This window comes from Meriones unguiculatus, chromosome 3 (genome assembly GCF_030254825.1).
Source record: "Meriones unguiculatus strain TT.TT164.6M chromosome 3, Bangor_MerUng_6.1, whole genome shotgun sequence".
In the NCBI taxonomy this organism is placed as follows: Eukaryota; Metazoa; Chordata; class Mammalia; order Rodentia; family Muridae; genus Meriones; species Meriones unguiculatus.
In genome coordinates, this window is record NC_083351.1 from 172,984,786 (window position 1) to 173,011,068 (window position 26,283).

The following is a 26,283-nucleotide window of genomic DNA, read 5'->3' on the forward strand; positions in this document are numbered from 1 at the left end:
CATAGCTGAGCAAGTGTCTTTAGTGAATGATGGAGTCCTTTGAGTGTATGCCCCAAGAGTGGAATAGTTGGGTCTCGAGGTAGATAAATTCCCAATGCTCTGAGAAACCATCATTTTGATTTCCAAAGTGGCTGTACAAGTTTTCACTTCCACCAGCAATGTAGGAGTGTTCTCCTCGTTCTGCACCCTTGCCAGTATGAGCTGTCACCTGTGTTTTTGGTTTCAGCCATTCTCACAGGTATAGAATGGAATCTCAGAGTTGTTTTGATTTGCTTTTCCCTGATGACTAAGAATGATGAACATTACTTTAAATGTTTCTCAGCCATCTGAGATTCCTCTGGTGAGAATTCTTTTTAGATTTGTACCTCAATTTTTAATTGGATTATTTGTTTTTTTGATATCTAGTTTCTTGAGTTCTTCATATATTTTGGGAATTAGCCCTCTGTCAGATGTGGGCTTGGTGAAGATATTTTCCCAATCTGTAGGTGTTGTTTGTCCTATTGAGGATGTCCTTTGTCTTACAAGAGCTTTTCATTTTCATGAGGTCCCATTTATTAATTGTTGATCTTAGTGCCTGTGCTCTCAGTGTTCTGCTTAGAAATTTAACTACTGTGCCAATGTATTCATTCTCCACTTTCTCTTATATCAGATTCAGTGTATCTGGATTTATGTTGAGGTCTTTGATCCACTTGGACTTGAATTTTGTGCAGGGTAATAGATAAGGTTCTATTTGCATTCTTCTACATACCGACATCCTGTTAGACCAGCACCATTTGTTGAAGATGCTGTCTTATATCCTTTGTATAATTTTGACTTCTTTGTCAAAAATCATGTGTCCATAGGTGTGTGGGTCTCCTGGGTCTTCAGTTCAGTTCCACTGATATACCTGTCTGCTTTTATGGCAATACCATGTGGTTTTTATTACTATAACTCTGTAGCAGAGCTTGAAATCACGGATGGTGATACCTCCATTTGTACAGGATTGTTTCAGCTATCCTGATTTTTTTTTTTTCCGTATGAAGTTGGGTATTGTTCCTTCAAGATCTGAAAAGAATTTTGTTGGAATTTCAGTGGGGATTGTGTGCATCTGTAGATTGCTTTTGGTAAAATGTCCATTTTTTTTTTTTTACCATGGTAGTGCTACCAATCCATGAGCATGGGAGATCTTTCTGATATCTTCTTCAAATTCTTAAAGACTTGAAGTACTTGCCGTATGAATTTTTCATTTGCTTGGTTAGAGTTATTTTAAGATATTTTATATTATTTGTGCCTATTATAAAGGGTGTTGTTTCCCTGATTTCTTTCTCATCCCATTTGTCATTTGTGTACAGGAGGACTACTGATTTTTTCTTTTTCTTTTTTAAGTTAATCTTGTATACAACCACTTCGCTGAAGGTGTTTAGTGTTTATTAGCTGTACGAGTTCCCTGGTAAAATATTTGGAGTCCCTTATGTATACTATCATATAATCTACAAATAATGATACTTTAACTTCCTCCTTTCCAATATTTATCTCCTTGATCTCCTTTAGTTTCCTTATTGTTCTACCAGACTTTCAAAGAAGAACTAATACCTCAAATTATTCCACAAAATAGGAACAGAAGAACTTCAAGTACTATATTGAAGAGATATGGAGAGAGTGGACAGCTTTGTCTTGTCCTTGATTTTTGTGGGATTGCTTTCAGTTTCTCTCCATTTAATTTGATGTTGGCTATCAGCTTGTTGTATATTGCCTTTATTGTGTTTATGTATGTTCCTTGTATCCCTGATCTCTCCAAGACTCTTATCATGAAGGGGCATTAGATTTTGTGAAAGTCATTTTTAGCATCTAAGGAGATGATGACGTGATTCCCCCCGCCCCCTTCTGTTTGCTTATATGGTGGATTACATTGACAAATTTTCACATGTTGAACAATCCCAACATCTCTGGAATGAAGCCTACTTGATCATGGTGGATAACTTTTTGATGTGGTCTTGGATTTGATTTGCAAGTATTTTATTATTTTTGCATCAACATTCATGGGGGAAATTGGTCTGTATTTCTCTTTCTTTGTTGAGTCTTTGGTTTGGGTATCAGGATGTCTGTGGCCTCACAAAATGAACTTGACAGTGTTCCTTCTGTTCCTATTTTGTGTAATAATTTGAAGTATTAGTTCTTTGAAAGTCTGGTAGAATTCTGAGCTAAAACTTTCTGGCCCTATTTTTTTTAATTTAATTTAATTTTTTTTTTTTTGGTTGGGAGAATTTTAATGGGTGTTTCTATTTTCTTAGGGATTATAGATCTATTTAAATTGTTTATCTGGTCTTTATTTAACTTTGGTAAGCATTATTTATCAAGAAAATTTCCCTTTATTTTATCTTTGATGTTGAGATGTGTTTCTTTTATGCAGCAGATGGATGGATCCTGTCTCACATCCATCCTGTTAGCTTGAGTCTTTTTATTGGCAAATTGAGCCCATTGATATTGAGAGATAATGATGCATTATTGTTAATTCCTATTATTTTGTGTGTGAATTGTGGGCCGGGATATCCAGTTGAGGAAAGGGGTTCTAAAATGGCTAATCTTACAGGACAGAGGCGGCAGCATGAGTGCAAGCTGGAGCAGTCACTGTCTTTTGGACACAAATCACAGTGTGAGCATTCAATTCTTTTAGGAGATAGGTAAGACCATAGAGAGAGTTCATTGTTCATACTGTGAGGGATGTGTGTGTGTGTGTGTGTGTGTGTGTGCACTGACTGCTTTATTCAAGTTCACTCTCCTGTTTCCTCTATTATATTGGATAATATAATAACACATAGCCAAAGAAGTCATTTAATAGCCCATTTTATACCATCCATCAAGGAAACCTTGAAATTATTTTTACTATAGACACAAAGGTAGACTGTTAAGGTGCCCTTTGGAAGTGGAGTTTGGTGCCTCGCAGAAGATGCTTTCTGGAGTTGCGGCCTCATGGTAGGCCACATTCTTCCTGGGTTCTAGCCAGTCCTTGTCTACTTTTCAGTATCATTCGAGGAAGTGTTTGGTTCCATTAAATCTTGTTTTTCTTGCCTGTGACACGAGGCTGGTAGCATTTACTGCAAAGCACGGCTGTGAGGACTGAATTTTAAACACGATTCAGTGCTTGATACGGCTTATGTTACTTGTGCAGGAATGGTCAGTTCCGCTTCCTCCCAAGAGTAATAGAAAAGGAGGAGGTACAGTCATTCTCATACAAATTCAGCTCTGGAAAGAAAAAAGAGCTGGCAAAGGCTGGGTATTTTAAAGAAAGTTAGACTTTTTGGTAGATAGGCTTATTATGTGTTATTTATAGTGATATTGAGAAATGAGTGATATTGAATGGTGGTTTATGAACTGCTAAGGGAATAATCAAAACTGGTGTGTGTGTGTCTGGGTATGTGTATAAATATGTCTGTGTGTGTAGGGGAGGTGTGTATATGAGTGTGTCTCTCTGTGTGTGTTCGAGTGTATGTGTTGTATTTATGTCTATGTGGTGTGTGTGTGTGTGTGTGTGTGTGTGTGCAGGGAACAAAAGCAACTCTTAAAGGAATTTTAGAAAGAACAGTGTCCTCTCTCATACATAATTTGACTCAATTCACTTTTTTTTTTTTTTATACCTGAATCTTATCATGAGAATGCTGTGCCTGGTCTGGAATGGGCTGAACTAGTAACTGAACAGTAAAAAGAAAAGGAGAAAGGATTGTGATAGGGTATATTAGAAAGCAGACTCAAGGAGGGGAACATTGAAGAATTTAGAAACCCTACTTTTTTGCCTGCTTACCTCCCTTCCTCTCTTCCTTCCTTCCTTCCTTCCTTCCTTCCTCTTCCCCTGTCTCCCTCACTCTCTTCCTTCCTTTGTTCCTTCCCTCCTTTCTTCCTGCCATCTGTCTCCCTTCCCTCCTTTTCTTCCAGTCTTTCTTTATAAAACAAGACTTTACTACATAGCCCAAATGGCCGCAGACTTTTCCTCCTATCTCCGCCTCCCATCCTGTGAACCATCTCGTGAACCATCAGTTTGGTTCAGCATCAATTTTACTTTCAAATCACCCCATCCCTGAAGTCTGTACACGCGACCTTTGTGGATAGAAGGTTCCTATAATTGCGGCAACAGCGCAGGCAGGAGCAGTAAGCGGCAGCGGCGCGGGCAGGGGCAGCCGCTTTCCAAGTGGAGATTCAGCTTTAAGGTGGGGAACAGTATCTGCTGTGTCTTCAGGTGTCCAGGCCTCTTGGCTGCCATCTGTGATGTGGAGAAAAATGTTAGGAGTAGACAGTTCAGTTTTTTATCTTTGGAACAAAATGGTATTTCAGCCCAGAGCTCCCAAGGAATGAAGCCAGTGTCAAAGATTTAGTGCCTTTTCACATTAGTGATGTCAGCACAAAATGGCCATCTTCTCTGAATAATTTATCTTCCCCCTTGCATAATTTTCTTATCTCTTTTTCTACGTTTTGGCTTTTTACTATAGATGAGGAGGTAAATGGCTGTTAGTCCCCGACAAAACCTGTGGAGCATCCTTCCCATCAATCAATTAAAAAACACTTACCTTACATTCAACATGATTTATTCCTTGTTAATACAATTGTCTCACTATATCCTTCTATTATTATACCCTTAATTCCATTAGCCATTCACTTAATGCTCACTTTCAAGCTGACCCCCAAAGAGCTTGGAAGGGAGAGAGAGAACTCTCTCTAATAGTGGCATTGCCAATAAAGCTCTGGAGTCTCTTCTCCTAGAGCCTTGTAGGTCACAGGAAAGATAGGTCACGGAGCGTATCCTGCCCAGAGAGGAGGCAAGCGCTCATTTATTTGTTCTGATGGATGCTGCCTGATGGCTTAAAATCCTTAAGAGCTCTTATCTTAAAAGTCAACAGCCGTTCTCCCAGGCAGCGTCTCTACATGTGACGTAGGGATGGGCTCGACTCTGCCAAGCTTTCCTTAAGTGAATTTAAAAATGAGGGGAAAGAAAAAAAGTTTATGTAGTTTGAAGATTAATGGCTGGCTTTTTTGGGGGCGGGGCAAAAGGTTAACCTCTTAAACAGTGAAATGACACAAAGAAATTGTAGTAATTAATTTTCACAGAGGCGGAGTTGTATGTTCTGTAGTGGATTTCCTCCATTTGGTTTGAGGTCTGGAAGCCATGGAAGAATCCCTCAGGCCGCCCTTCTAAATTATATACTGAATGGATGCTTTGGCTTTTCTCAAGGGAGAAATAGACTTTCTCTTTGAAACTCAATTTCGTTGCTGTCTTCACACAATACAGAAGTATATACGCAGTCATAGAAACAAAAAAGCTGAGCCGTGGTTGCTAGGAATTCAGGTGGGAACAGGGATAAGGGCCAGTTGCTAAGAACTCGGGCCTGAACAGGGATGAGGCTAAGTTGCTAAGAACTCAGGTGTGTAAGTGGCAGGTAAGGGTCAGCTATGTGATATGAGAAGGTTCTGGAGATGTAGCTTTCAGCAGTGTGTAGAGAGTTAGCATGACTATAGTGGATCCTTAAATTCTAGTGAGTTCAAATTTGATGCTAAATGGTTTTATACTATGATAGAATATGCTTGTAAGTGATTTCAAGAGGAAAATGTATCTGTAACACATATCAAGAGGCAACCAAATAGTTTTTATAGATTGAAAAATATATCACTTAAATAAAACCATATGTGTGTGTAAGTGTAATAACACAAAGTTAATACTGTTAATACACCAAGCACACATACGTTTTGAAATCCTCTCTTTCCTTCTTCCATTTCCCTCCCTTCCCCTCTCTTCTGCTCCCCTCCTCTTCATTCACCTTTCCTATTCTCATCAAATTTTAATGCTTCTGGAAGGGTCATAGCTATCTTTATTCAAATATGCACAGAAAAATATCTTTTGATTAATGAAAGGGAAAAGTAAGACTTTCCTGCCATAGACCTAATACTGCTGTATGCACATCTCTCACCTGTATGCAAAATAAAACAATGACCCAAATATACTCTTTGAAAATTGTGTAAAAAAAAAAAAGTAATTCTTTTCTTGAAACCAAAATGTTAAACTATCACTTATTTTTTAATATGAAATTTTAAGCTATTTACTTGAGACTTTCATTCAGGAGTGCCGTATTTGCATCAATTTCACATTTCCTTCTTCTACCTTTTGCTCCTCCTTTTGCCCCTGCCTCTCACATGACATTCTTTACTTATTATTGTTTCACACACACACACACACACACACACACTGTGGAGTCCAGTTAGTGTTCGTCACATGTGTCATTGTTTAGAGATGTCTGCTTGGGCTTGGATAGCCTATAAAGGACTGACTTCCAGAGAGACTGAATCTCCCTCGTTAGCCTTTAGCTTCTGCAGCTCTTCATCTAGGGGTCGGGTCTTGTGAGACTCCCCATTCTCACTGACACATCAACTGGTGTCACCGGGGTGCTCTTCTTTCACAGGTGCAGCCACCTTGCCATGTCATGGACAGAAGACACCATCTCACGGTAGATGTCTTGGCCTGCTGGCTCTTACACACTTTCGGTTGTGTCTTCTTGAATGTCAGGTGTAGGAGCTATATTGTTGATGAAATCAGTTGGTATTGGTTAGCACATGGTGATATCTGCATTTTCACTAGTTCTTTTTCCTGAAAGAGTGTCTACCTGTCTGTCTACTGCTGCTACTTCTTTGATGAGAATGAGAGCTACACTTATCTGCAGGTATAAGGATAAGAATTTAGAATGCAAGCAGGAATTTTACTAGTTTAGGAACATGGCAGTGGCATCATCATCATCATTATCATCATCAGCAGCAGCAGCAGCAACACCAGACTCCTGTAGAGTCCATGAACTCTCCAGCCAAGGGAATCTGGCTAGGTTTACATGGATTCCTTCCTACTGAGCAGGCCTTAAATCCAATTAGATGGCTGTCGGTTACTTCCAGGATTAAGTTACTTCCACTACTGCATCATGGTGGATACCTTGCTGTTCTGGTCATTGGTGTGGACTGCAGGCTTTCCCACTGAGTAGGACTATGGATATAGCTTTTCTCCTAGGCAGTGTGCTTCAGCGCTTATAGATTCTAGGAGAGCTGTTCCTCAGGGAGGAGGTTTCTAGGTCAACTCCAGCTCGATCCCTCCAAGTCCTGCATCTGAAGTGTGTGATATCTTCACGGAGGTCTTCCCTCCAAGACCGGGAAGCTATGAAGAGCAACAACAACAATCTATATTGTTTTGGGAGTCTCTTGGTTCCTTGACAAAAAACTCAAAGTGAGGCTTTCCACGCTGGCATTGGGCCTACTGTCTTAGGTAGTTTATGGCTATTAAGAAGTTGTTGTCTCTCCAAGTGACATAACTTCATTTGAAATATTTATACGTATACACACATATATTACAAATATATTTTAAGGAGTATAAAACAATGTCTTCCTATATTTATCTATCTGTTAAGAATAGTCAACATTTTCAAGCAATTTTTTTTTGTTTTTTTTAAAGCCATTTTTACCTCTTCTTAGTGTTATTTATTCCTCCTTTTTCCTTTATGCACTGTACTGTCCTTCCTATGATTTGTCCCCTCTTCATTTTCCCTATTCTTTTTATTCATTTTTTTGATTATTACAGTTTATTCACTTTGTATCACAGCTGTAGCTCCCTCCCTCATTCCCTCCAAACCTCACCCTCCTTCCCTCTTCTCCTCCCATGCCCCTCCCCAAGTCCACTAATAGGGAAGGTCCTCGTCCCCTTCCCTCTGACCCTAGCCTATCAGGTCTCATCAGGACTGGCTCCATTGTCTTCCTCTGTGGCCTGGTACTGCGCTTCCTCCAGGGGGAGGTGATCAAAGAGCCAGCCACTGAGTTCATGTTAGAGACAGATCCTGTTCCCCTTACTAGGGAACCCGCTTGGAGACTGAGCTGCCATAGGTTACATCTGAGCAACGGTTCTATGTTATTTCCATGCATGGTCCTTGGTTCAAGTATTGGTCTTTGCAAAGACCCCTGCATTTTCCCCATTCTTTTATTCATAATATATATCATATATTTGTAATATTACAGAATACAAATATATTATTTATTTATAATACATATTTACATACAATATACAACTATATAATATAAATATGTATTATAATATATACATAAATATATAAAATAAATATTATATATATCCCTCTCAAGAGCTTCTTCTTACCTCCTCCCATGGTCTCATTTTACTTCTCTAATTTTTGTCATTACCCCAAGTTATATACTCATTTCTAAAGATTTGTAGCTAAGGTCTACAAATGAGACAGAATGTGACATTTGTCATTCTGGGTCTGGGTTACCTCATTGAGTTTTAACATTTTTCTAATTCCACCCACTTATCTGCAAATTTGAAGGTTTTATTTTTCTTTACAGCTGAGTAGAACTCCTCTGTGTATATGTACCGCACACTGAATGACTTTTAGGTTGTTTAACTTTCCCAGCTATTGTGAATAGAGCAGCAATAAACAACATGGCTGAGCAAGCATCTGTGGAGTAGGATGCTGAGCTTTTTTGAAGAATTTTCTGTTTCATGGCTTTAATCCATCCTAGTTTGGTATGTGCAGCTAAGGAACCCTCCTTTAAAATATATGAGGCCTGGGGCATTGGGCTACAAGATCCAGGCTAAGTCCGAGTCTCTGGATGTATCCCAGAGCTTTGGTCTGCTAGTGTCTGTCTAGGTTCTAAGACTATGGTGATTGGTCTGGCACTGTGGGGCTGGTGTGAAGCCTGGAGCTACCATGCTAAACTGTGATGGGCCAGGATGGCTCTGGGGTCTGTGGTGAGTGCAGACTCATTTCATTCTTGTCATTGCGAGGATAATGAAAAATTGTCACTCTTGCCATCACACCTATGACTGTAACTTCTTCAGTCTTGTGCGGATTCCTTCATTCTGGGGAAGGCATATTCATGTGTGGGCAATTTGTTACATGATATTTCTGTGAGCGACTGAATGGTAGAAATTCCCATCCTGCCATTTTACTGAGATTGGCCTGAGTCTTCTCACTTATGGAGTAGTTATACCAATGCACCCCATGCAGGATTATGGTGAGAATTAACTGAGAAAAAATATGTAAAACACTCAGAAACATGGCAAACCCTGTATAAATGGTCACTACTGATCATGCATGGTATGAGCTATAGATAAAATGCCTGCAGCGTTCTCCTTTTCACCTGGGAAATCATTACTAAATCCTTTCGATAACATGGCAAGGGACTGATAGAAAAATAGATGATAGATGAAATAAATACAGTGAATGGCTCTCAGATGCCTTGCTCAATGGGGACTGTCCTAATTATCATCATAAGTGAACCTCATCCTTCTCACCTGTCATCCAGGTGACCATCCGTTTGGGGACACTGAGAGATTGCTATGGCTCTAGTCCCTGGCTATTGGCCACAGAACACACCTAGTCTGAGATGAAAAAGATTTTAAATGTTCCTAACACAAAAATATAAGAAATGCTTGAGTGATGGGACTACCAAGTCCATTGATATGGTCATTACTCTAATAACACAGGGAGAGGTCAGACTGCAGCCCTTAAATACGTGCAATTATTATAAATAAATAAATAAAACTAGGAACTTTGAAAAAGGCAGGTGCTTTTTTGAGTGCATGTTATATCAGTTATGGACTGTGTTCCTAAGGTAAGTCACTCAAACTTGTGGGAAATTGTGGGTGTGTTTACAGATAAGAAAATAGGCCCAGATACTGTCACAGACATTCGAAGGGCTTCCTTGGTGGCAGGAGGCAGAGTGACAATCCTGCTCCAGTGGGATGGCTCTAGGGATGGTAATTTGCTTTCATACGATGACTTAAATGCCAAGCCAGGCATCTCTCTTGTGCTGTCTGTGAGAGAAAGAATGCCAGGTTCCTTTTGCCTGGCCAGGTTGGATCCCCTTTGTCCCTGCTGCCACTGGAGGCTGTGCGGGCTAGGTCAGTGGTCTCCTTTACTTGCTTAACTTCTTCAGCATGGCTTGCTCTTCAGCACACCTTCATTAAACTGCGTTTTTCTCTTCTTGGGGTTTTGTGGGTGATTAACTGATTGACTTCTGTGAAAGCAATTGGCTCCCACGGACAAAGTGGTTGAGTGCCTGGAAAAAGCCTGCTTGCTGCTGTGCTAAATGGACCATTCCTTTCCGTTGTTTTATTCCTGTGAATTAAGAGCTTTCGTAGTAATTGAACCACAGGGATGACAAAACATGAGGACATCGTTTGGCTCCTCAGTAATGGCCTCCGCTACTTTACTCAGCTATCAGCTCGGCACCACGGTGTCCCCCAGAAATGCGTGGGCCCTGGAGTAGGCATACGACAGGGGGTAGAATGGGGCTGCGTGCTGGGCCAAGATTGTGCTCTGAGTGGTGTTCAAGCAGCGGCTTTAAATGCTACCAATTTAGGATGGATTTGTCTTGGGGGTCAGCTGAATTCCGCGTTCGCTTTCATTGAGCCGGGTGATTAGCCCCGCATAGCCTCCGGAAGCTGCTTCTAACACATCAAATATCTGTGACGCCATCTAGGACAGTGGTTCTCAACCTGTGGGACGCGGCCCCTTTGAGGGTAGAACGACCCGTCCACAGGGGTTGACTAAGAACATCAGAAAACACGCATTTACGTTACAATTCGTAACAGTAGCAAAAGTACAGCTATGAAGTAGCAGCCAAAACAGTTTTATGGTTGGGGGTCACCACTACACGAAGGACTATGTTAAAGGGTCACAGCATTAGGAAGGTTGAGAACCTCTGCTACATTCCGCCAGGAGCTTCACTCATGGCGGTCAGTTCTCTCCACCTCCCTGATACCTCCATCTTGCTGAGCTGTTTGCACCAATCTGCGCTTATGGTCTCAGATGCACACTTACACACTCCACAAATGCAGGTGAAAGCAGAGGTCTAACTTCATTGGTAGTGAAAAATCGTTCTTTTGATTTCAAAGTGCTATAAAGATTTAATTTTAATTCACTATTATTCCAGAAGTACAAAACAACCTCACTGCCACTGTTCTGGGTAAATGATGTTCATGATACCACCATTTGGAGCTGTTATCAGTGTGTGAAAACACTGCTGGAGTGTGTGTGTGTGTGTGTGTGTGTAGGGGACACAGGGAAAAGCTCCCAGCTCCAGGGTGCAGTGTCTCAGCTTCAGTGCTCTGATCACTGGCAGGTGGAACACCCTTCTCTCAAATAGAAGCTACTTATCCACATGTTCCATCAAAGACAGACCCAGGGAATACCCCTTATTCCAAATGCACCTACCAGTCAAAAACAGATAGAATCCAAGTTAAGTTTTACACTCCACTGTCACTGATACTTGTGCAATTTGGTGTGACAATGCCACAAACTGAACTCAGAAGGTTTGGCTCTAGCGGTATTATATAGGCCATCGTCCATTATTTTCTCACTAAATATATCCCTTTCTTCTGCTTCTATTCATTCCCAGAATGCAGAGCAGCAGCAGAAAGGCAGCGAAGGCTTTTGGGAGACGGATATCTAGTTGCAGGATTCTTGACCCTTCCTTTAGTCCGTTCACAGCAGCAGATTTCTAATCTGCCATTGCTGTAGGACCGAAACTCAAACTGGAACTATATTAAGCAGTAAGTAGTGTTTTATGAGCATGAAGAAGGGCCAAGGGATATAGACTATTAAGAATCAGGAATTAATTTTTAAATTCTATGAATTAATAAAAAAGGAATAGGAGAGTAAGAGATCCAGGATTTCCAAAGGGGCAGTGCTCAGTAGGAACCCAGGGCCCATGGCAATGGCCACCTACCCAGCTAACATGTCCTTCGTGGAGGATCTGAGACACAAGACTCAGGATACCAAGATTCCATGGTGCAGCTCTCAAGCACAGTACTCGTAGCGCACTTTAAACATTTATTTTTAGTCTTTGACAGTTTCATATAGTAAATTTTAGTCATTTGCACTCCCGTAACTCTCTCCCGTCTCTCAGATATCTCGGCTTGTCCTTGTCCGTAGCTGTACCACCGAAGAAAGCGACTCCCCTCTTCCAGTGGCTGTTAACTGCCACTGGTGCCTCAGGGAGGGAGAAGGCTTCTTGGGCCCTTTCTCTGTCTATGACGAAACATTGGCAGACCCAATCAGCTGCAGTCAGTTGATGAGAGGAACAGTTATGCCACATCACATGTCCTTAGTCAAAGACTGTGTGGGTTAGGTGACAGCAAGCATTGGAGTGGAGGCATCTTAAGGACAGATGTTAAGGCTTCTAACACCTGAATCTCTATTTATTTATTCTACCAATTTCTCTTGCCCAGATAAGAAATGGAGAGAAGAAGAGCAAAGAGATGGGAAGGTAGGAGAAAGAGAGAGAGAGAGTGAAAGAGAGAGAACACGAACTGTCATTCTGATGCCAGATATACAGTGCGGCATGTCCAATATAAAAGGCCTTTCTATTTAATTTAACTGTTACATTTTTAAACAAAATTCACCCTGTTTTATTATTTGTTTTCTATTTTAAATTAAGGGCATGCATATATGTCTATGTGGGATAATGTATAAGTTAGCACAGTTTTTCAAGGAATCAGGATTTGGGTGATGGGAACTGAAGTCGGGTCCTCTGTGATAGAAGTATGTACTCTTAAATGCCGAGTCATCTCTCCATCCCTATTTTCTGTTACCTTTTTTTTCCCCCAAGTTTAAATTCTTCTCAAGAAGTGTCTCCTGAGCTATAGACAAATCCTAGCATGTGAGAGCTCCTGTCAATCTCCAGTGCTGCATGGTTCCTGATAAAGGACTTTGATTTCTTTAGGGTCTTAAATATCTGGACTATTGTTATTTTTATAACATAGTGTTCAGTGTTTAAATAGCATTTGAATGTGTGTTGTGTAGCAGTTTTTTTCAAGATTGAAACATTCTATCCTCATTAAGATAGGAAGCTCATTAAAAAAGCTTCTAAAAAGGCAACTCAAATAGCTTCAGGAAGTCTCTGAAACTGACCAGACTCACTAGGTTTCTCCCTCTCTAAGAGTTTATAACTAGTAAAGACTGCTGAGAGTCGCTCTCAGAGAAATACAGATGCCTAAAAGAAGCAGATCAGCATTATTGCCTAGAAGAAACAAAGACGAGGTAGGTGTCTGGAACAGGCTTAGACCAACACAGCCACCTGGAAAAGACACTCCCCAAACTATTCTGCAGACTCTGCAGTATTCTCCAGGTTTCCAGCCTTCGTGAGCTGTCACCCATGCTGGGGTGGGCTTTAGCAATGCTGCTGACTTTGAGTTGCTTATGCTCCTGTAACCCCTCACCTATATTCCTGTAAGAAACCCCAACAAAACTCTTTGGCTCACTAAGCTGTACTTCGGTGGATGGAATCTGTACTTTGGTCTGTTGTGGGCTTGCTATCTGGGGCGATTAGACATTTGTTCACATCTCTTCATAACAGCTTCACACAACAATATGTTCCCCATAATCAAAAGATAGACATTTGCTGGTGAGATAAATTGCTAAATTCCTCAATACAAGACAAAGAATTTGCCTTTAATAACTTCAAAATAGAGAAATGAACAGAATTATATAGATTTTTTTTTTCCATTTTGGAGTGTAATTCAAGACGCTTGAGTTGTGGAAGTGTGCCAGCCCCATGTGGAAATACTTTAAAAGCTGTATTTGTACTGACCAGGCACACACGCCCTTTCTTGTAGCTACTGTCTAAATAAAACAGTGCAACAAATTTTATAATTTAAATCATTGTAGATACTATTTGAAGTATGTATCAGGACTGCTACTCCTGGGAGGCCTGCTCTTTTCTGAAAAGAAGGGGAGGAAGAGTGGATCTGTGGGACGGGGTTGGGGAAGCCAGGGAGGAGTAGAAGGAGAGGAAGTTGTATTTGGGGTGTATTATAAGAGAGAAGAATTAAATAAAGAGAATAATATGGACTCTGGGGAAGTAGGTAGAAGGGGAGACTGGGACCCCTAAAATAAATACCAATATCTAGAAAAAAATACCTATATGTATACACACATATATGTATAGATATGTGCATGCCATATGTAAACATTGCACCATTTTACACAAAAGATCTGAACATCTAAGGATTTTGATATCTGTGTGTGGGAGGATAAATCAGAACTAATCCTGTGTGGATAACAAGGGAGTGACTGCATAGTATCAATTTTCAATTCATCCTATTCAGTTTACAAATGGAAGATTAAAAAAAATACCATGTATACTGCAGAGTGTACTCCTCTACCTGACTTTGCCTTTCATCGGACCAAGAAAGACAATGTTTAAGACTCAGAGAGAGACTCAGTTTCAGGGTGACATCTTCCTGGGCACTCCGATCTATCACATCAGAGAGCCAATCACCCTAGTGACCAATGACGATCTATTAGTAAGAGACTCTCAATACATTGTCCTTCCAAAACAAGGCCAAAGTCCAAATAAAGCTTCCAACTGAGGGAATCTCTCCCTGTCTCACCCTCCATTTGTAAAGATATTCCTTTATAAGTTCACTGCTCTATTTCATTTGTTCTCAACCGAAAAGCCAGTACCAGGCAGCAGCCATTTGTAGGTTGTATGCACATGCCACCATGCTTTCACATGTACCCGTGTTCTCCAGTTTCACAGGAGGGATTCTGAGTCAGTTAGCCAGTCAGTCAGGGGAGCTGAAGGGAACTGATTTTACTCTGGTAGGGGGATATTCATTGAGTAGATGACACTTGACCTCGGCTATGAAGAAGAAGCAGCAAAGGTTTCCAAGGAGGACTGTGGGGAGTCATTCTGGGAAGGTGAAGAAAGGGGTTGACTATCTTAGTGGTTCATTATGGTCGATGCTAAGTCTGAGGCTGGAATATGGAAAGAAAGGGGCCTGAAAATGAGGATAAGTTATGAGGCTAGAAGGGTGTGTGTGTTTCCTTTTAAAGATCTCAGACCTTTCAGGGTGCACAGCGATATGTACGCTAGAATCTAGTAGCACTTTTTAAGCTATATTCTGCAGTGTGACCAAATTATTATAGGAGCAACAGGGGAGAACCATTTATTCTAGGAGGACTATTGAGGGTGGGAGGACCAGGAAGCAGTGGGCAAGGATGCATCTGAACTGCACATCAAAAATGGCTTGTGACTGTGTGCGATGAGAGGAAAATGTGAAAAGTTTGATGGCCGTAAGAATTAACACTGGCCTTCATTTAATAAGGAGTCGGTAACTAACCAGGATTTCAAAACATGGGAAAAGCCTTATAGTCCTGGGGAAAGTTTTAGATGTTGGATACTAATGGAGTTCTAAAGAGTTCAAATCTCATTGCCCCCCATAGGAGACTAAAGCTTTGTCAAGTTATGAAACCTATGTAAGCTTCTCTTGCCTTTGGGGATAATAAGTGTACCTTCTTTTCTTATTGCAAAGAGCTGTGGGAGGCTGGAATAAATATGGAGTCTTTGGAGTATGCTGCCAGGAAGTACTTAATGTTAAGTAAGTGTAATTATGACTCTGACTATTCCACTGCTTTAAAGGCCAGTGATCAAGCTCAGGAGGACTAAGATGTTTTGATAACCCAGGCCATGTTAAGAGAGAGTGGGCAGAGGTGGGCTCTTCAAACAGCCATCATAGGAGACTCTTTATACTCATTTTAGTGGCAAAATGGTGCACAGTGGGGCTAATTGGAAAGTAGTAAGGTAAAAGGGGCCGAGAAAAAAATAGCGAGGTTAAAGTCAAAATCGCTCATCATTTCCAACAGGATGTTTATAAAAGATAGTGAGGCCAGTTTTTGAGGTACAAGACATGGGGCACTGCAAATGAATTGTATTTTGGGTGTATTACACATAAGACTTAAGACTTATGTGTAATACATAAGACTTCCAGAAGAAGGGATCCATGGAAATACAGGAGCAGAGATGGAGGGTGGGGTTTGGGCTGGAAATCTATGCTTTCAGATGATCACTTCTAAGCTAATGGAGAACTTTTGTTATAAGGGGCCAGAAACTATTTTAGGCTATGGGGCAACACAATCTCTGTTGTGTCTGCTTGACTCTGCCATCTTCAAATATGGCAGCTATAGACCAAACTTAAAAGAAGGAATATGGTTAGCTGTTGGGCAGAGTGCATGGAATCTTATGAAAGAAGTAGGAAATAGTAAGATCTGGAGAGGACAGGAACCCCACAAGGAGAGAAACAGAACCAGAAAATTTGAACACAGGGGTCTTCCCAGAGACTCATACTCTAACCAAGTACCATGCATGGAGATAACCTAGAACCCCTGCACAGATGTAGCCCATGGCAGTTCAGTGTCCAAGCGGGTCCCATAGCAATGGGAAGAGGAACTGCCTCTGACATAAACTGATTGGCCTGCTCTTTGATCACCTCCCTCTGGGGGGGGGGGGAGCAGCCTTAACAGGCCACAGAAGATGACAATGCAGCCACTCCTGATGAGATCTGATAGACTAAGATCAGAAGGAAGGAGAGGGGGACCTCCCCTATCAGTGGACTTGGGGAGGGGCATGCGTGAAGAAGGGGAGGAAAAGTGGAATTAGGAGGGAAGAAGGGAGGAGTTACGGGGGCTACAAAGTGAATAAAGTGTAACTAATAAGTTAAAAAAGAAAAAAAGAAGGAATATGGCTGGGTTCCAATAAAAGTGTCTTTATAAAAATGGGGAGACTGGAAGACAGGTCCATGGGTTGTGTTCACCAACCCCATCGTAAGGACAGAGTCAATGCGTCTGTGTAAGGCTGGGGAGTGGAGCATATCATGGAAGGCTGAGGCTGGAGCAAGGAAGCATTAATGTTCAGGGTGGATGGGTGGAGAGGGTCAGTGAATTCGCAGATGGGCTGTCAGGGTTACAGGCCTCCATAGCGTCTTCTTTGCAGCTCAGGATTTGCTGCAGAACATTCTAGAGCTAACTAAATATGATTGCCATATTTTGTTAGTCCTACGGGGAAGCCAGCCCAGAGAGGGTGAAGGAGGAGGACCAATGTTGGAATGTGTGCTTTACGTGATCCTCTTTTGGGCTCCTTATTTCTATTTATTCTTCTTCCTTCAACTTCTGAAGTTTCTCCCCCTGATCTCTCGCTCCTACTCCCCCACCCCCGCTGAGGCACCCACACCAGTGCCAGGTGTGTGAAGTGATACTCATGAAACCAGCCATTATGAGCAGCATAAACAAATGACAAATCTCCAGGCACAGGAGAGGCAACAAGAGGCTGATCAGTAGTTCCAGTTATCTCCCCTCCGTGTTTATTGCAGTCTGGTGCAGTTATTTCTAAGGGCCTGACATTGATCGACAGCTTCTATTAAGGCCTATCCAGGGCAGCTGGATTGAACAGATACATTAAATAAAGCAGTTATTGCTTTTCATTGCCTTTCTGTAAAATATCACTGCTAAATAGCTTCTGCCATCGCATGCAGTTAGGTACATGGTTTTAATTTGAGGGACTGCTTTATAACATTGCACAATTGACACTGGCCTTTGTTTCCCTTACAATAATGATTGTGTACATCCTAGAGAATTGATGGGCTGTCCTTTGAGGTGCAGTTGGGAGGAGGATGGGAGAAGGGGGGCCCCCGGCTTTGTTTTTCTCTCTCTCTCTCTCCCTTTTATACATGCCAGGTTTGTTACTTGTTTGCAGCCAGGGCAGGAACAATGTCAAGGGAGGGCTCTTATCTCAGGATGTCGTAATGTAGAGACTGTAAGCCTTCGTCTGGAGACAAGATAAGCACAGCCCTACAAGCCCAGAGAAAGATAGGGGTGGGGCTGCCCGCACCCTATTGAGACAACAATGGAGAGCCATTGGTCACCTCTTACAGCTCTTTCTGGTGCCATGGAAATCTATGCATGTGGAACGGTGCATAGAAGCGTGGAAATAAAAGTCTGGAATGTTCATTGAATAATGATGTATTTGGAACAGGATTATGCTGCCCAATGATATTCTTGTTTTATCTCTGGGCTAAACGCTAGGGCAGCTGTGTGCTTTGGCACAGTGTTCAGTCCCTCCTTTGGTGTGCTGCATATTAATCCTTTATTGAAGTAATTAAATGTGTGCTTAATGGCAATGAGCTGGCAGGATGAACGTACAATTGAATTAGCAGTTATGATTGGGAGCGTGCTACAAGATGAACTAAATGCAATTACTGTAGGCATTTCTTTCTGAGTCAAATCTGGCTACATGACATGACTTAATTAGAGGTTGTTGTTAGATACACTGGTAACATGAGCCTCTTGTGGATGCGTGTTTAGTCAGAGAGCCTGTCTCCTGCACACCAGCCTTCTTCAGACCTGTGGTTCTTCTGCCAGGAAGAGAAAGCCTGGCGTTTCACAGAACACACAGGACATCTTTAAAAGATTCTCCCCGAGGAAAGTCTCACATCACTGCTTCTGCTGTTTGTCCAGTTGAATGAGGGCTTGAGCTATGGTGGGACCCGGCATGGTTTGTGGATTCAGGGAGGACCTGTTCCCCTATCAACAATGGAGCTTTTACTGGGAGGAAGGTCTGCTCCCCGACTCTTCACTTTTCTAGGTGCTGAGGAGAACCTCAGAAGTCTCCTACAGAGGACACCTAAGCAGACTGCCAAGTTTTGGGAGCCATGCTGATGACCAACACTGATGGCCTGTCACTCATCAGTTCATGGGGAGCTGACTACACTAAGTTATCTCTACTGAGGCCTTCATAACTCCTCCTAAATATTAGTTAACTTAATGAAATGAATACTGTCCATACGTGGGAATTCCCTGGTGCATGTCAAAACATACTGATGGCATCCAGGCATGGTGGAGATGTCTTTAATCCAGTACTGAAGAAGCAGAGGCAGGCAGCTTTCTCTGAGCTTGAGACTAGCCTTCTCTATATAGTGAGTTAGGACAGCTAGGGTTACATGGTGAGACCTTTTCCTTTGGAAAAAAAAATAAAAAGCAAGCCAAAACAACAATAAACAAACCAAAACCAAACCAACCAACCAATCGACAAAACAAACAAAGAAAGAAAAAAACAGCCAAACTGATGACAACCCCTTCAGATCTCATTGTCTAGATTAGATCATGGCGATGGATTCTAATTCTTTCTTTCTGTCATGCTCCCTGAGCTGCAGTATTTTTGTTCGAGGTTGACTTAACAGCCACATGAGTTACGGGGGATGTCGGCAGGTGACAGTGGAGAAATGACCCATGGTTGTCTTAATCTGATGGACACAGCTATGGCTTCTTCTCATACCCCTGCTGTTCCTGGGTGACCTGAAACATGGTACAAGGATTTATAAGCTCATCAATTACTGACCTCCCTGATCTGCACAACAAGCAGGGGCTCTCATTACTCATGCCCCCCTGTTTTGCTTAGAGTTATTTACCAAGTAGCCAATCAATATTCTGCAAGCGGACAGTTGGGATGGGAAGGCCTCAGCAATCCATTTCATTTTCTTTGCTCAAAATGGTGGCCGGAAGCCGGAAGGGCAAGGCCCTATAAAGTAGAAGGCACAATCCATTGTCACTTTTGACCATCTAAAATGTCCATTTTGTTTTATTTTCATCTGAGCATAATGAGGCTAGACTTCTGGTCACCGGGAGCTCCTGGGTCTATTTTACAACCTTCTTTCTCTTTCCCAGGGCCGTAAATGAAACCCTTTCAGCCCTAATGACCACAATGACTTTCCTCGATCATGTTATTGCTCCTTTGGCACATTTATTGCTTTCACATGCACTAATGGATGAGTTTGGATATGTTAACAATTTATATATCATTTGATCCTAAAAAGAAACCCTACCAAACTAACTTAGCCCCCACGATTGAGTAGCTTTTAAGGAGTATAAATGAATTTAATGCTTTAGGAAGAGCTTCTGTAAATTATGAACATGACACCTATTACATTAAGCTGCATTAAGCATTAATACATCTTCATTACTGGCAGGGCGCCCAAACCTCCAAGGTTGAAAAAGCTGCCTGAAAATGTTCAATGTGACAGTCACCTAGGCAGAGATTGATGGCTCTTTTTTTTTTCGGGGAGCTATGAAGGATGCCTATTGAGTACGTCTTTCTTCTGTTCTCACACAAAGAAATGTAGGTGGTTTCAGTCAGCGTTCTCCAAAGGCTGGTTTCTGGCGGACAGGCAAGAACTGTATCCACAAGAGCTATTCACTTACAGTTACTCAGCAAGAGCCCGCGAGTAGGGAGAAGGGTCAAGATGAAAGATATGGTGTTTCAGGTTGGAAAGTTTATCTGCCATTGTTATACTAAAGGGTACAGTTATTAACATCTTCATGGATAATCACTACCATTTCTCAACTATGTAGTTTGGGCCAGCATTGTTAAGCTCTTTATATTTTTATCTTATTTAATCTTCTTCATGACCCTGTTAGTCAGATATCATTAATTGTGTCCCAGGGTACTGTTTTAGTTGCTCTTATGGCTGCAATAACAAAATATCCTGAGTTAAGTGCCTTGAAACACAGAACGTATCCTTCCACAGTTCTCTGGCTGTGAGGATGAAATCACTTGCTAAGAGCATGTTCTTCATGAGCTCCTGGGGAGGTTTTCTTCCATGTACCTTTCTTTTAGCTCTAGAAGTCCTTGGCATTTCTCGACTTGCAAACATTTCATTTCTGTTTCAGTGCTCTTGGGTGAGTCTTTCTGTCTTTTTAAAAAATTGGATTATCTTTTATTTATTATTCAACAATTTCTAACATATAAACATTGTATGTTGATTACATCCACCCCAATTCCTGGCTCACACTCCCCTAAGCACCTCAACACATTGCCATTTTCGCCCAACTTCCTGTTTGCCTCCTCCTCCTCTTCCTCCTCTTCTCTTCCTTCTCCTTGTTTTTGTAACCTACTTAGTTCAGTTCATGCTTGCCTGTTGGAATGCTGACTTACCTTGTTAACTTGGAGGTGTGTAGGTAACCAGAGCTACAGTGAGTTCATTAATACAATGACCATGTCATATCCAGAAGAGAGAATTTCACAGCAGCCTCCTCCCCATTCCCTAGCTGTTTTATTCTGTCCACCGTCCTCTGCAATGTCTGTGGCTCCTTGTAAGGATGCCAGCCATATTGTATCAAAGGCCATGTTGCTCCAGAATTACTCCATTTTACCTTCGTTACATCTACAAGGACTTTATTTGCAAATAAGACCACATTTTGAGAAAGGTAGATAGATGATAGATAGATAGATAGATAGATAGATAGATAGATAGATATAGATAGATAGATAGATAGATATAGATATAGATATAAAGAGAGAACATATTGGTGTAAATATACATTAACAATGTGGCACTTGTAGTTTATTCTCTATGAGCAGACTGGTAGATTACTTTTGGAATTGCTCCTAAGCATGGGCAAGCATCACAAAAACTCTATTGGTTCAGCTCTGACTAAGGGTGTTTGCATCATGTCAGAGGTCAACACTGTTAGTAACTGTAAACCTTATGGCTTGCTTCTGAACCAAGAAATAAATTCTTTTAACAAGTGTAAATTATCAATGAAGTCAATGTACATGACAAACTTTTATTTTGTGTTTCCCCACTGACAATAAGAAGATACTCTCAGACTAACAGGAAAAGATGAAGGAAAACTGACCAGCACCCACAGCTGCACTGAGGGAAGAATGTGTGATCTCTAGAAGACGCATAGGGAGGTCCAGCTACAGAGCTGGATCAGGCTGGCTAAACACTTGGATTCAAATCTTGGTTCTACTTGTTACCAGTTATGAAACTTACATGATTTCTTTTAGTTTCAACCCTTTCTCCTCTTCTTTATTTCTCCTCCTCCCTTTTTTTCCTTCCTCCTCTTCTTTTTCCTCCTCTTGATATAGAGTCCCATATAGCTCAGAGTGGCTCAAAATTACCACATATCTGAGGATGTCCTTGAGCTCATTATTCTCCTCTCTCTGCCTCTGCAGTGCTGGGATTGCAGCCATGTACAACTGTGCCCACCAAACGCCTGAACACATAAGTGTACAACAGTATCTACTTTATCCTGTTGTTTTAAATATTAAGTGAGATGATCTTTGTGAATTAGTCAGAATGCTATTGACATCGCTGGTGAGCCTACTCCAATTTCTTAAAATGTAAAAGAAATTAAGCTGGCTTATATAACTTGGCACATTTTGGCTTTGTGGTAAACAGATCTGACATTCCCTGTAGACTTCGGGTGTGAAGGGAGTGTTACTCTCCCAATGGTCCTGCACAAGTCCTTGGTGAGAGATTATTGACCAGGGCTGAGAAGACAGCTGTGTGAGAATGAGGACCCAACTTTAATCCCCAGAGTGCATGTGAAAGGACGAGGTATAGGGGCGTGTGCTTGTAATCCCAGTGTTGGGGGGAACTAGACAGGCAGAAAGAGGCAGATCTCTAGCCAGCCAGATTAGCTGAATTAGTGAGCATCAGGTCAGTGAGAAAACAAATGGAAGGTGTGGAAGAGGCACAACATCAGAGTTCCTTATGGCCTCCTCATGTGCACACACATGCGCGCACACACACATACACCCACACACACACACACACACACACACAGTGGAGCAAGAGGGGGCGAGAGAGATCCATAAAGATATATCTTAATGATTTCTTTGTCTGCTGATTTGGGATTTGACTTATTCTTGTTTTTCTGTCACCCATTTTTCCAAATTTGTGATTTCTGTTATCTAAATCGAGACAGGACAACAAACTCTTCTCTTAGGACTGCTTTTATTGCAGCCTGTACCTTCTGATATGTTGTGTATTCATTTCCATTTAACTCTATAAATGAAAAAAGTTTCTTTTTTGCTCTTTGACGAGCCATTCATCACCTAATAGTGTGTTTTAAATTGTTGCTATTGTTCTTGGTTGCTCATCTCACTAGGTGGTAAGACTCTATTGCCCCAAATAACACATTTTAGTTGGAAGACACAGAGAAATCAATCTTGAACTGTCCTGTAATTTTCTTCTTTCTGGATAGATTTCATAGCTGTATAAGGTATAATACAGGTCACTGGAAAGAATAGTAATCAATGGTCTTATGCAGGGCTGGACCCTCTCTAGTGCCTGGAGCAATGGTGTCATGGCTGTTATGGGGTAGCCAACAGGAGAGAATTCATGCCTAGTAGAAACCTTGTCAAAAGTCCATGGCTAGGGAGGCAGGTGATAGGCCCTAGAGGAGAAACTGCTGCTGTTACTTAGTCAAATAGCCATCTCATCAAACTGTCTTCTGAATACCCAAGCTTATAGTCATAGATATAGGCTGCTCTCAGCCTTGGTCAGAACAGCTTATTTTCACAGTGGGCAATGGTTAATGGAGCAACTCACAGGAAGTCAAAGTGAGTTTCTAAAACAGACAGCTAATGTCCCCAGAGGGAACATCTGTATCAATCCTCCCCCGAGGATTTGAGAGCATTTCAGGAGAGGGTGTGGGGAGAGTGTCAGAGCTGGGAGGGGAGGGAGTGCTACAGATGCTGTCTTCCAGACTTGAGGTGGTCAGTGCGCTCATGGCCACCACCACCTGTGCTGGCCTGCACAAAGCCAAGACCAAGCCAGTAAAGCTGCTGTTTTCTGCTATGATTTTATTGAAAATGTTTTTTATGCCTTTAACATGGAATTCTTCTGTCTGTATTATGTAGATTTGTGCTTTTCATCATGTTCCATTTGTACTTTCTCATTGATTTTTCCTTGTTGTTGACTGAATGTTTTAATTCATCTAGTCTTCAAGTTCTGATATTCAGTCCTATCTTTGATTGATGATGTTTTCCATGAGCTTTTCATACAATTTATTGAACTTTTCATTTCTAATATTTCAGATTGATTTTTCAGTATTTGTCTTTATTAAATTACACTTTAATATCATGTATCTTTACTTCTTTACTTCACTCAGCTACTTGTTTGTGTTGTCTTGGGATTCATATGAGTTTGTGTCCTCATCGATTTATTTGAACATACTCATAATCATTGCTTTGAATTCTTTAGGATTTAATCTAATTCATTTTCGCTGGAGGCTATTACTGACATTTGTAGTTTTCAGAGGTTCTGTTGTCTTGTTTTCCTTTGTGTGTGTGTGTATGTGTGTACGTATGTGTAGCACTGGAACTCATACATATGAGGTAGAACCATTGTTTGGATTTAAAAAATATCATGTTTATTTATACAGTGGAAGCATTTGTAATATCCAAGAGGGGAAGAGTTGTAGAAGGGTTGAAGTCTTGTTTTTCTCTGCCAGACTAAGGGCCTAACTTGGTAGCTACACCTTCAGCTGAGGTGTTCAGGGAAACAGGTTCGGTCATCACTACTATTCTGAAAATACACTACTGTTTCCAAAAATAATCCCGTGAAAGGTTCCCCACTCTTAAAACAGTAACCACCAAGTTAAAGACTATCACTGTGTCAACTCTAGTTAGGAAGAAAAGGAACGTTGACAGTACCGTGCACCCTAATGTTAGGTCCTATGAGTGTGAGTACAGAGGAATAAAATAATACAGCTAATACAGCTATTTGAGAATATTGGGACAATTGAGAAGAAGTAGAGGAGGGAAAAGTAGACAGAAGTAGGGAACAAAAGGGACAGAGGTGTGCAGAGATGAGCTTATCTGGCTAAAGATAGAATGAAATGAGCATGAGCTTAGGAAATGCAGTGAGGTATCCGCAAACAATCCCTTCCCCTTCTCAGAGCACAGGATCCAAAAAAAAAAAAAAAAAACAAATTCAACCCATGATCTTTGGAAACACCTGTTGAATGGAAAAATAAAAACAAATAAAAAATAAAAAATGAAATTAAAAAGGGGGAGGAAATAAATAGAAACACAACCAAGAGCAGAGCAGGATAGAGCCGGCTTGCTAACTAGTGTTGGTTATTAAATAAAGGAAGAATAAATGTGAAGACAAGAGTGCTGTGCGGGGCTCAGAAGTCTGAGTGCAATTTACCATCCACTTTGTGGTTCTAGTTCTCTGGCTACCAGCGGCCAGCCACACCTCTGGGCATTCCTCAGGAGGCTGGGTCATCACAGACGCTGGTCCTGTCTTCGTAGGGTGGATGTGAATGGTGGCCCAGCCCATTTTGGTACAGCCTCAGAGGTCCAGTTATGAGGGCTGGCTCTTCTCCAAGGTCGTCCTTCTGCATCTTGCTTAGAACCTAATTCTGTGGTCCCCTCCCTCCGCCTCTGACCCAGTTCCTACCTCTCTGAACACTCTGCAGTTCAGATGAAGCATCCCCCCAACAGTCTGCATGTGCTCTGCTCTTTCTCTCTTTTAATTGCAAGTTTACATGTATATATTTAATTAATTATTGGTATTGAGCTAGTTGAGTAAGTCATATTGCTTTTAATTTCTTCTCTATTCCATAATCACTTTATTGTTATATAGTTATATTAAATGATATTTAATGTCTGTTTAATCTGTTAGCATATATATATAGTGTATTAATATTATAAAGCATAATGAATTATCCATTTATTGGATTTTAGTTTATCCCCCTTTTTACTATAAAATAACTGCTTGACTTTTTCTTTTAGATTTTTGTTTTTTTTTCTGTTGGAGCCACAGGATCTCAGTAGGTAACACAAGCTGGCTTGTAACTTACTGTGTAGCTCAGGTTTGCCCCAAATTCTTGACTCTCTTACCTCTGTCTCTTCAGTACTGAGATAATACGTATATTCCACCAAGGCTGACCCTACCTTATATTTCAGTATTACCTGACTGTTCCTTCCAAACAGGTATTTGCTTTATGAATTTTATTTTAAACAGGAATATAGGCTTTAAGAACAATAAAAATCAGGTCAATAAGTTACTTGACTTCACAGATCTTGGTATCAAATGATGTGCTTTGAAACTTAATATGGATATATGACTTCAGTTAGCAAGTTTTGGATCTTTAAATAAGAAAGATAATATATGACATTTTAAAATCATCATTAGTCACTAAATTATTTTTAAAAATTGTAGCTTTTTTTTTTGGCTGGCTATGGTAGGGTCAAATTGTTCTTTTAATCTAGCACCAGAACATTCAGACGATATAAAAACTATGATGACAAAGAAAATAATCAGACTTGTAATGTTTCTACTTGATCATTAATTGATACAAACAGGTTTGCATCTGTTCCCAGCCTCTTTTCAAAATATGCAGATACATTTAAAATGTATACATATCATAAATAGTAATAGAAAAGAAATAATTTGTAGACTTTAATTCTTATTTCAGTTGACTTAATAATGCACTGTATTACTTTATCATTAAATATCTCTGTTAAATTAATTAAATTTTTAAAAATTTATTATAATTTATTCACTTTGTATCCCAACTGTAGCCCCCTCCCTCAAAAAATTTTTTATTCACTTTATATCCTGGCTGTAGACCCATCCCTCATTCCCTCCCAGTCCTACCCGGTCCCTGTATCCCTTTCCTCCTCACCTCTTCC